Source organism: Heteronotia binoei, chromosome 16, assembly GCF_032191835.1.
Source record: "Heteronotia binoei isolate CCM8104 ecotype False Entrance Well chromosome 16, APGP_CSIRO_Hbin_v1, whole genome shotgun sequence".
Lineage (NCBI taxonomy): Eukaryota > Metazoa > Chordata > Lepidosauria > Squamata > Gekkonidae > Heteronotia > Heteronotia binoei.
The window spans coordinates 15010922-15023802 of record NC_083238.1 but is presented as its reverse complement, the minus strand read 5'-3'; the positions used below and the strand labels follow the sequence as shown (position 1 = coordinate 15023802).

The following is a 12881-nucleotide window of genomic DNA, read 5'->3' as shown; positions in this document are numbered from 1 at the left end:
AAAGTTATGCATTGGAGTGAAATGGACAAGCTTACAAGAATCTTAAAAGAAAATGATCTAGAGAAGTTTAAAAATGAATGGGAAAAATTTCAAATATATGTTGAAAAACAATGGAAGGTTAAAGGATACTTGGCGATTTTTGATGATAGTTGAACTTTGGAGGAAGTATACACGGACTATAGTCAAAAAGCAGGAATATGGGAATATACTTTCTTTTTAATTTTCTTTTGATAAGGACTAAAGGATTATAATGAAGATGGATTATAATTATAACATATGGTTTTTTCTTTCCTTTTTATCTTCTAGTAAGATTTTTTAATGAAGATTCTTTATTTGATAAAATTACCTTTTAGTCTTAGTAATTTACTTAAGTACACCGTTGGAGGTCATGAAAAGGGGAGGGGGAGGAGAAAAATGTAATGTTTTTGTATGAACTTTTAATAATAGATGATGAGTATTATTGCAATATATTACAGTATAATAAAATTGTTTTAAGCAAAGAGACAGGATATATGTGTGTGTGATAACATCAAAATACCATTCAGGTTAAAATCAGTTTCACCAAAAAACCAACTAAAATGAGATAATATTCAGGAGATTAGTAGAGCATCACGGTGAGATATGACATCATTTCCAGCTATGTGACTGGAAACGATGCTATGGTGTTGCACAATGCCTAGCCCTGCCCCTCCAACTTCCTAGTAGTACAACAGATTAGTGGATAGATCCAGCTGCAATTTACACAGACAATTTACATTGACTAAGTGGGTTCCCATCAACAAAACAGGAGTTGCACACCTCCTACCCTTTCCCAATGCACCTCAAATTACCCCTCATAATGTCACATGTGAGGAACGGCACCCCAAGAACAGCTGAGGTGAACTGCTGGGGAAGGGGGAAATCTGCCTCTTTTCCAGTGACATCACAGGGTTCTCAGCCAGCAGCTGACACCCAGCAGGAGACTGGGAGGCCAGGCACTGGGGGATGCCATCACATTGATGGGATGATATTTCTGGGCCAAATCCGGAAGTGATGTCATGCTGCTCCAGGATTCAGCAGAAACTCGTGCTCGCTTCGGCAGCACATATACTAAAATTGGAACGATACAGAGAAGATTAGCAGGATTCAGCAGAAACTCTACGGTTTTATGATAGAGTTTCTGTCAAATCTTAAAAGCAGTGTGACATCGCCCAGCTCTGGCCCAGAGACATTATTGCCACAACGGTATTTTTTCTTCATTTCCCCCCTCCTCCACTAACCTACCAAGCAGAAAGGGTCAGGGGATTGCCTGCATAAGGCAACACTAAATAGCAGAAATCTACCATGGGCTTCTATGTGGGAGTCAAGAAACCAGACGAGACGACCGTGGGGAAAGCCGACCTCCTGAGGCAGGAGCGCTGCTTTATTTAAACTCCAGGCGTTGGCTCAGGTAATGATTGATAACCTTTGACCACAGTGCAGCGCAAGTGCAAAGTACATACACACGAGGCAGTTCCTGATAGGGCAACGTGGGGTGCAGGCTGCACAGGCTTCCACGTGGTGTGCCAGCGTGGCATCTGGTACATTTCCTACACCCTACATCTCCCCCTTTTTGTTTTTAAGCTGATAATAAGCATAATACAGTGCACGCCGTTGCCATGTTTCCTTAGAGCGCGTATACATTTGCAGCAAATTAGGAAGGCACTGAATACAACAACCGGTAATAATTAAAAAAACAACAATAACAATTATAGCACAAATCAATTGTCGGAGCCAAGTAAGGTTTGGAAGGAAAGAGGTGAGCCATGCAAACGGGTCCCAGTCTGGGTGGAGCGCGTTATTTGCAATCAAGGTGTGCAGATGCTCCAGTTCTTTCTCTATTGTTCGGTTGAGATCTAGAAAGCGCACCTCACAGGCCGCGGGCCCGACGATTTTACAAAAGCCTCCTTGGCGAGCCAGTAAATAGTCCAGAGCGAGTCGATGCTGTAGCTGGACCTGGTGTAGACTAAAGATTTCGCTCTGTGAATCGCGTATGACAGCGGTTGTTGCATTGATGGATTGCTCGAGACGACAGGTGAGTCCAATGATGGAGGCTCGATTTTCTTGAGCAATTATGTTAGAATAGCTTCCTAGGGTTAGAACACCCGTGAGACCTGAAATGACTGCTCGCCCCACTCCCCATTTCTCGGGACCCCTGCTCAATTGGGGGTCCACAAACACTGTATCCGAGCAACCTGGTCCCAACGGGCTCCGTCGTTGCCGTTGGCGCGGGGGTGCAGGTGAGGAACGCAACACTGTGACAGGCAAAGTAAGAAATCCAACGGAAGCACACTCATAATCCCCTGGATGAAAACTGGTGGCAACCCCCCCACCCCAGAAAAACCACAAATTAGGGTCCTTAATTATCCAACCACTACAAATGGAACCGGGGGTAAATGTGGAAACATTAGGAACAGAAATATCAGCTCCGGTGTCCAGAAGGCCCTCAAAGGGTTTTCCGTTGACTAAATAGGTTCGTAAAGGCTTGGAAGCAAGGCTCTCTTGGTTCACCAGAGCGATCTGAAAAACAGAAGAAGAAGAGAACCCACCCTCGCGCCCCCTTATGGGAAGCGCGTGAACAACAGGAGTCCCGGGCGGAAGTGAAAAAGGGAGTTGGCTCCATGCTTGCACTAGGAGCGGCACCCCCGGGGGAGGGGCTTCCTCACAAGAAGGAATGATGAACACTCCCTGTTCCCCCATCTCATGCAGGGGTAGGAGCAAGGCTGCCGCTGCAGGGAAGTCTGGGGGCAAAGAGACAGCCAAGGTGGTTACTTCCCCTGGTAAAGGTTGGGCGGCAGCAGACACCGTCTCCAGGGTCCAAAGTAAAGGGTCTCCCTTTGGGCTCGGGCAAGGAGACTGCCCGCTTATGAGTTTTTTTGCTCTGAGGCGCTAGGGGGGGCAGAGCGGCACTGATTTGCCCAATGATAGCCCTTTCCGCACCTCGGACATTTTTTCGATGGCCTATTGTCCGAGGAGCCCCCTTGGGGGGTCCGGGCGCGGCATTGAGCCCGGAAGTGGCCTGGTTTCCCACATTTAAAACAGTTCCCCACGGGCCGTTTGCCCCTGTCCCCATTTCCCCGGATTGCCGCAGCCAGGAGCGCCATCTCATGCTGCTTGGAGCCCACCTCAGCACAGGCTGTTAACATGTCGGCTAAGGTGTAGCCAGGGCGACTAATAACAGAGCTCAAGACCTTTTTGCAGTCAGTGTTGGCATTCTCATAGCCTAACTTCACCAGCAACTCGCTTTGCGCCTCGATGTTATCCAGCTGCCGCTGGATGGCCTCTTGGAGGCGATCGATGAAGGCGCCATAAGGCTCCCCGTGTCCCTGCCGGATGGCGCTAAAGGACTTCTGTGCCTTCTCTGTAACTGGGACCCGGCGGAAGGAGCGGAGGATGCAAGCTTTAACGCCTGCCAGATGAGCGTCAGTGAGCTGGGCTTGAGCAACCAGGTCAGCAAACTGTCCTGCCCCATAAAGCTGGTCGGCGGTAATTTGAGCAGTACCCGCAGCAATGGCGGCGGCCCGATATTCGCTGTCCCACACGACATATTGGGAGGGGGACAGAATCATACGAGCAAGAGCCTTCCAATCATAGGGCAACATAGAATAACCTTGTGCGATACCTTCTAAGGTCCCCTGCACAAAGGTAGACTTCAAGCCATAATCTTTAATAGATTTGTTCAATTCTCTCAGGACGGAATAGGGCAACCCTGTCCAAGTTACTTGAACCTGGTTAGGGTGCCGCGGATCCGGGGTCCATGTTATAGGGAACAACCCCGGAGATTCCCCACCCCACTCCTCTGACGTCCAGTTCCCCTGCCTCTCGGGCTCGAGCCAAGGAGCGTTCTAAAGGACTGAGAAGGATGGCGGGAGAGGACTGGGGCGCCGGGAGGGCTGAGCCCAGCGGCTCACTGGGAGACACAACCGTCTGGGGAGCTCCCGCGGGAGCTGAGGCCGCTGGCCAAGAGGCCAGGGCCGGGTAGAGATAAGGGGGGGGGTTCACCCGACGTCTCAGGGGGCTTACAGAGGATGTTATCAGTCGGAGTGAACTGGCAAATGGCATGATGAATCCGCTGCCAGGTTATGAGCAGAGACATAGGAGCGCGGGGTTCCTGCCGCAACTCTGCTCCGATTTTCCCCCAGTCACTGGGCTTCATGGAACCACGTTGTGGATACCATGGACACTGGCAGTCTATCTCCCGCAGGAGCTCAAGGATCTCTTTCCCTGACGGGCATCTGTCTGGCTGCTGCGACTGACATAATTTCCTTAGTTCATCTGCATGCACAACTTGTTCCTTAGACGTTTCCCCCATACTCACCTGAAAGGAGGTGCACCGTGGAAGACCGAAGGGTCGGGTGAGCAGAGGCCGGGAGCTGATCACGTCGGGGTCACCAGCTGTGGGAGTCAAGAAACCAGACGAGACGACCGTGGGGAAAGCCGACCTCCTGAGGCAGGAGCGCTGCTTTATTTAAACTCCAGGCGTTGGCTCAGGTAATGATTGATAACCTTTGGCCACAGTGCAGCGCAAGTGCAAAGTACATACACACGAGGCAGTTCCTGATAGGGCAACGTGGGGTGCAGGCTGCACAGGCTTCCACATGGTGTGCCAGCGTGGCGTCTGGTACATTTCCTACACCCTACACTTCTAACCACTTGGTCTCTATTACCCTAACCTATTTATAGGATTGTGATGAAAAACTTCTCCCTTCCTGAGACCCTGGAGAATTGCTGCTTGTTGGTGTAGGCTAATGACCCCCCTCCCCAATGGTGATCTACAATTCTCACAGGTCATTCAGAACTTGCAGGGGGGGAATAGACATTTGTTTGTTTATTATTATCACATTTCTCTCCCACCCTCCCCAAACAGAAGAAAAAGAAGAAGATACTGGATTTCTATCCCGCCCTCCACTCCAAAGAGTCTCAGAGCGGCTCACAATCTCCTTTCCCTTCCTCCCCCACAACAGACACCCTGTGAGGTGGGTGGGGCTGGAGAGGGCTCTCCCAGCAGCTGCCCTTTCAAGGACAACCTCTGCCAGAGCTATGGCTGACCCAAGGCCATGCCAGCAGGTGCAAGTGGAGGAGTGGGGAATCGAACCCGGTTCTCCCAGATAAGAGTCCGCACATTTAACCACTACACCAAACTGGCTCTCAAACAGGCTCAGGGTAGGTCACATCAAAGATAAAACAGTTACATATATTTTAAAACACTAGCCAAACATAGAAACAAACAGATCGATTTACTAATTAAAAATTCAGATGGTGATCACTTCGAAAATCTGGTCCCTGGCTGAGCAGATAAATAGACAATAATAGTCATAATCAGTCGCTACTTCAGATTGTGCCAGCATACAGCAGGGAGGCCAAACATATGAACATGTGAAGCTGCCTTATACTGAATCAGACCCTCGGTCCATCAAAGTCAGTATTGGCTACTCAGACTGGCAGCGGCTCTCCAGGGTCTCAAGCTGAGGATTTTCACACCTATTTGCCTGGACCCTTTTTTAGTGGAGATTGAACCTGGGACCCTCTGCTTACCAAGCAGATGCTCTACCGCTGAGCCGCCGTCCCTCCTCCATATTGATGCACAAGATTTTAGCCTGCCCTTCTTCCTTTTTGCAAGAGCTTCTGATGGAAAACAAAGGATACTGTTTCTCCTGCACAGAAGATAAACTCTGAGGTGCTAGATTTCCCTCCCCCCTCCCCCCACCACCACCACCTCCACGACCTTAAAACCAGCCACAGAGCAAATAGGCATCAGAGCTAAAATTAAGGTATTGGTCAGTGACCTTCAGTTGCAAAGGTCTCATTGAACATATGCTTGAGATCTATGACTCATAGGCATATCTCATAAATTTAAAAAAGCTGTCTTCTCTAGAGTGATGTTTTTAGGAGCTGATTTTTAAATGGCTTATTTGTTACAAGCCACTTCTGTACCTCCCAGGGCCCCCTCTCTGGTTGAGCCCCCACCTTTGAATTCTCCATTTGACCTCAGCACAGCCCTGTTCTTTTTCATATGGGGCTCCAGGATCATGGAATGTCCCCTCCAAGAAGAGTCTTAGGCTGTTGACTACCCATTATCAAAAAAAAGTTAGACTGTTCTTATGCAGTGGGTACGTATGGTACAGTTAAATGCATGAGGGAGTTGTACAATAGTGCTTTGTTAATATTTTTAAAAAGAATTCCCTGCTTTTAAAATTTTATCTCTTACCTCTGTCAGTGGTTCATGTGCAGAGTGCAAAACAGAGAACTGCCACCAGGTCGACGCGAGGAAAGAATGTGAGCCTCACGCCAGCACCTAGTATAAAGCAGTGTATTTACAACTATATACAAACAACTTGGTGCGGTGAATAACATATACTATACTGAGTGACAAAGTGCTACGCCAGGAACTCGTTCTCACAAGAGAGAGATATTGTCTGGCACTGTAGTCCATATATACATTGGTCAGCCAATCACGGCAGTCCACACAAATGCTGACTCCAGCAGGTGCTTTCCCCAGATACAGTCCAGCTTCAACCGGCCTTCTTCCAAGGTTGCTCTGACCTGAGCTGTCAGAAGCTGTCACTGTAGATCCACCTGCTGCTCCATGCTGCATCCATGCTGTGGACGGAGGACTCATACACTAACAACCTCATGGGTCAAGTTTCTCTCCTATAAGCTGCCTTGAGCCACTGTGGGAAAGACGCAGGGTTTCCAGACTCAAGAAATATCTGGGGACTTTGAGGGTGGATCCAGGAGACTTTGGGGGTGGAGCCTGGAGCAAGGTTGTGACAAGGATAATTGAACTCCAAAGGGAGTTCTGGCAATCCCATTTAGGGGAACTGCATGCCTTTTAAATGCCTTCCCTCCACTTGGAAATAATGAAGGATAGGGGCACCTTCTTTGGGGGCTCATAGAATCAGACCCCCCCAGCCCAATCTTTTTGAAGCTTGGAAAGTATTTTGAGGAGAGGCACCAGAAGCTATGCTGAAAAGTTGCTCTACCTCAAAAAAAACCACCCCGCCCCTGAGTCCCAGATATCCACGGATCAATTCTCCATTATACCCTATGGGAATTGGTCTCCATGAGATATAATGGAGTGCCCAGCAGACATTGCCCTCCCGCACCACTTTCTGATAACCCTGAAGCATGGGGAGGGCTTCCAGACCGGGGGATCCCCTGCCCCTAACTGTGGACTGGCAACCCTAGAAAGACATCATAAAATATTCTAATAAGTATATAAACTCCTAAATGAAGAGGGGGGCATTTGATAACAATGTTTATTTTGTGGGAGCAATGGTGGAATAACCATTGGAATGGACAATACTGAGAAAATGCAATAATCACATTTCTCTTACAATACCTTTACAATTTCAGGGTGGAGCTTTACAAAGGAATAAGCATCGCTGCTAAATTTGAGACAAATCCTTTTTCACCAGGGCATGTTTTATGTATAGCTTGATTAAAACAAGCAATAAAATATACCCCCCCACACACCCTTCTATTGTATGTGTGCACACACATACCTTTCTGATGCTCCAATCAATTATATGCTTCCTTACTTGTGCTAACTGCCAGTTTGGGAAACCAGTGGATTAAGCCCCTATTATTTCCAGGGTATGCGTTTTGGTTCCCTGGAGATCTTCCCTTGGAGCCCTTTAAACCAGGCCATGCTCCATTTCTTTTCCACTGAGCTGCTTGGCATTGTGCCTGAGATAACAAGGAACTGCCCTGGCCAAGTCAGTTTTGTTTTCCCTTCACTGTACTTGCGGAGTTTCTGTCAGCCTGCCCTTTATTGGAGGAGGCCTGCTTGGACATGGTATGAGATTTCCTCCGCTAATGCCGTATCTGTCCCAAAGCAGAGTCAACATGTCATAAATGGGCTTAAATGTATTTCAAGTGATCTCATTATGGAACGGAATGAATGGGGGGGTATTCACTCAGCAAACAAGCTTCAGCTGAATTTAAATAAGTTGTTTGATTAGTCTTTAGTTATAGGATCTTGAAATAAATTAGAATTCTTCGAAAAGATTAGTACTGAAATTGGGTTTCGTGAGTTTAGAGCAATGTAGCTAAAGCAAGACCTTCCATATATGTATTTTTCCCATCTTGTTTGGAGCCTTCCTGAAACTGATTATATAGGCTGGTCTATGGGGGCAAAGGTTTTTTGTTTTACAGTTCGGCATAGCCAAGGCTTCTTACGTGACTCTTGTTGAAGTATGAGCTACACCTGTGGTGGGATGAGATTAAGACTGAAAGAAACAGATGTATACCTGGGTGACTTTTCCAGCCTCGCCGTAACATTCTTATTGCGCTTGCCATTTTGTAGCAAACAAAACCACAATTATAACAGACAGGATCCTGGTGGAAATTCAAGACCCTGATATAAAAACTAGAAAGGCAGGGAAGAAGGCTGAATGAAAAGCTCACACCGAGGCACTGCCCAGAAACGGCAAGGGAAAGAATAACGAGCTCTGTGTTCAGCTGATATAGTCATTTTGAGATTAGCCCAGCTTGGCTATTTAATCAGATTGCTTCCAAAGTTATTAGGCTCTTTTTACACTAGTTGCATATGATCCAATGCAGTGCCTAGAAGATAAAATTAACTAACTCTCCAATGTGGTAATTGCACATAGAGGTTTCAGATTTTGTCAAGAGTTCATAAACTTTCATGCTGCCACTCCTGTTTTCCTGTGAAAGATCTCAAACATGCTGTCATCCCCCACATCTTTGAATTGAGCGTGAAATTATTAATAAATTAATTTCATCCCATTCACAGCATGCACTGTCTTATACCCTTGTCTTTCCCCCTATTGGTCATCAACTATCCCCATTTCCTGTTAAGAAGACTGCGGATTTATAGCCCACCCTTCTCTCTGAATCAGAGGCTCAGAGCGGTTTACAATCTCCTATATCTTCTCCCCCCACAACAGACACCCTGTGAGGTGTGTGGGGCTGAGAGGGCTCTCACAGCAGCTGCCCTTTCAAGGACAACTCCTGCGATAGCTAAGGCCATTCCAGCAGCTGTAAGTGGAGGAGTGGGGAGTCAAACCTGGTTCTCCCAGATAAGAATCCGCACATTTAACCACTACATTTAACCTGGTTCTCCCAGATAAGAGTCCGCACATTTAACCACTACATTTAACCTGGTTCTCCCAGATAAGAGTCCGCACATTTAACCACTACAATTGCCCATACGAACCCCAGAGAGCACTGAGGTCAGCAGGGAAGAACCAGCTGACTATCCCTGGACCAAAGGAGGCCAAACTCCAAAACACCCGTACACGGGCCTTCTTCATCGCAGCTCCACAATTATGGAACCAGCTCCCGGAAGAAGTGCGAGCCCTGCGGTGCCTTGACCAGTTCCGCAGGGCCTGCAAGATCACCCTTTTCAGGATGGCCTTTGCTGGCTGAGAGACCGCTGTTGGGTGACTTTCGCTATTATCATTTATAAATGGAATTAGCACCTGGAAACTTTTATAATACTCGATTAATTGGAATGTTTTAAAGCTAATGTGATTTTAAACTCTGTATAATTTTTATGAAATGTTGTTAGCCGCCCTGAGCCCGCCTCGGCGGGGAGGGCGGGATATAAATTAAAAAAATTTATTATTATTATTATTATTATTAATGCATTCAGTACAGCTTTGCAAGTGATGGTCCTGGAAGTTGTGTGCTGTGTTTTTTCCTGCAGGACTCTGAAAATGTCTGGACCACTGGAAGGATGTACTCTGAATGTGAAGGGGACAGGGATTCACCTTTTCCCAGAACTTCATACTTTAGGTCATTTCTATTTACACCAAATCATGTAAATCATGTGGTATTTGTTTTAGATAATTTAGCAGGAGTAATTTATAGTTGCTGGACACTACAAAAGGTTCAATTCAGGAATGGTATGCAGAGATAATTATATTTGGAGTTGGTATCACATGACAGGGACCAGAGAACATGCAGGTTTTCTTCTCAGTTTTTCTACAGGTGCTCAGCCTTAGCTTTCCTCCATCATGTTTTCTAGGCTGATATAGAAATACAATCCTTTATCGCCCCCCTGTAAGAAATGGCCAATTCCTTTGAGTTCTAGGAAGATTTAAAATTCTACCTGTGGAGGGGTTCGTGCATACAAAGGCTCCTAGCAATGTGAATACTTAGAGAGATGCTAACAGGATTAAAAGAGTGAAATTTCAGGTGCCTTGTACAAAAGGTAATCTCTACACTGCAGAAGTCCGTGAACCCCCCAAAAAACAAAACCTCTATTACTTCACTGTGTGCTTTGGGTTGATTGTTTAATTCAGTTTTACAATGTTGGAAGGAAAGGCACCGAAAACGGCAAGACAGGAAACCGTCTGTGTTTCACAGAACAGACAAAATATTGCAGCAAGTGTATTACATTCAATGTGCCATCGTATCTGCAAAGTATAACACATTCATTATGACCTCATCCTACAATCTGTTGCAGCAGAAAATAATATCTGGTCATCATTGCGATGACTTCTGTGAGAGTGCCAAACCGCAACATTACAGGCCAATCCCACAGAATCACTCCTGCTGCTCAAGAATCCCTGCAGCTATTCTACTCAGCTCCTCAGGAAACAGTGATCATGGCCTTCTACAGATAGGTCAGAACATCCACAGCCCATTTCCAGGTATTCTATATAATTGCCTCCTTACTTCAGAATAGCCTTTTTAAACCTGCCAGGGGGGCAGCTTTGCAGGTGAGGCTCAGAACCCTAAGACAAAAACAAGCCCTCCCTGTAACCTTTGACCTACTTTTGCTCACTAAAAATAAACCACCCAGGAGGCTTCATTCTGTTATCGAACGCTATTTAAATAGGTGTCGTTAAAAGCTAGCCATTAGTAGAGGCATCAGTCTGATTTAAACTGTCCTTCAGTAGAAGAGGACCTCCCCTGACTTGGATAGCCTGATCTCATCAGATCTCAGAAGCTAAGCAAGGTTGGTCCTGGTTAGTAGTTGGGTGGGAGACCACCAAGGAATGCCAGAGTCACCGTGCGTAGGCAAAGAACTGCAAACTACTTACGTTTGCCTCTTGACTTCAACCCCCCCTATGTGGTTGCCATAAATCAGCTGCAACTCGAGAGGGAAGAAAAAAGAAGAGGGCCAGGTACTTCAGCTGAGAATATCCATGGCTCAGTCAGTGTCTTCACAATTGTGGAGGGAGGGGGGAACCCGACACTACATTTTTTAAGTATGACTCTGCTTCATCCTACACAATTGTTCTCTCTAATGGATGGAATTTGTTTAGTTTCCTCTTAGCATCCCAAAGCAAGGGAAGTCTTCTGAAGTGGATGAATTGCTCTTATCAGATATGTCTCATTGATTTACATATTAGGCTGGAACATTTGACCCAAAACCAGTCAACAAAGGAAATGAAAAGATTTCTCATGAAATTTGACAGTTTTGATATATGGACCTCTACTGTCATTTCAGGGTGGCTTCTACCTTAACAAAGAGGAAGGAATGAAGGCTTTGCAGAGTACTGTGCCTCCGCAATCTCTGCTGAAGCAAGTGGGAATTGAGTGGTAGCAGAATTTTGTGATGTGGTATTTTTTAGAACTCTAATTTCTGTCCCAAAGCTTATGAATAGGCTCAGAAAGACATAATGCTGTGAGTTCTCTGAACAGAATTCCAGCATTTCTCCCCCACCCCCCCACCCCGCAAAGGATGGTTCCAGGTGAAGACTACTTTGGGGGCAACCTATGCCCACTACTCCCCCCCCCCCCGCCGCAGCTGCCTGTGTGCCTATCCTCTGCCCACTCTCAAGCTCTCACACAATCTGCAGTCACAGCGGCCTACACTGCTTCCATACCCTTTCCCTGAGGGTGTTGCGGCCATCAGGAACGCTGATGCTTTGTGGACTGCCAACATGCCCTTCTCCAGCAGCACTAGACACCCCATGCAGTTGGGAGCACAGATGACAAAGCATTCACAACTTAGCAAGCAGACAGTGGAAAGGTATGAGTAGAGAGTAGGGAATCATCAGTAGTGGGCCCTGCCAGAAGCCACAGGTGCTGGTAGCTGCTCACCTCAGGATATGCTGACACCAGCCTTGGGTAAGTGGGAGATCAGTTTGGATCCGGACCATGGTGCGGTTAAGTGAGGATGGATTGTACATGATCTGAAAGCTGCCACGATTTGGAGAGAATACAGCAAAGAGCACCACACACACAAAAAAAAACAGATCGATCTAAGACATCCAGTAAAAGTTTCCAGTTTTGACACCACCAACAGAAATATTTATGAACATTTATAGACTTTGACACAAGCACTTTAACTGGTATACGTAAACTCTTGGAGGATCGGCTACATCAAGGGTGTGTGGCCTACTATGCAAAGGAGTTCCTGCTACAAAAAAAGCCCTGGAGTAAACAAACAGCCCTGGAGTGAAACAATTTGTACTAGGCATAATTGTATAAAAAGTAAGGACATACTTTGAGAGGATTAACTGGCTTCCTTAATTACAGGTGGCAGGAAATAATTTAGAGAAAAATAACGTTAAGTTATTACCAGCTAAATTAATTCTAGACAAAATACTAGCATCTTATGTATTCAGACTGCAGAAGATAAGAGCCCTCATCCAACCAAGTCATGCTTAGATCCCATTAAAATAACTGGGATTTCAAGAAAGTTGGTTGTGGCTGTCTTGTCCCTCCTTCAGTTCCTATTAATAGGATATAAGCATTTCCCCCTCTCCCTTTAACCTTCCCAGCCTATATTACTGATTTGTTAAATTTTGGGTATAGAAAGGTCTTTGCTAAGGAACGTCTTGGATACTTTACAGTTGGCAACATTAAGAAGTCGTAATGAGACCCCATATAAAGAGCAAGTCTGCTCCTGTGACCATAGGTCCATTGGGAGCTGGGTCTTG

The 12881-nt window shown here is 46.3% G+C and overlaps 1 non-coding gene across 1 annotated transcript; it reads left to right on the top strand.

Annotated features, from left to right (window-relative positions):
* The first annotated feature begins 1065 nt into the window (after nt 1–1065).
* LOC132585537 (U6 spliceosomal RNA) lies at nt 1066–1171 on the top strand. The gene has a single exon (XR_009556322.1). It is a non-coding gene; the product is annotated as a U6 spliceosomal RNA (small nuclear RNA).
* Nucleotides 1172–12881: the final 11710 nt, after the last annotated feature.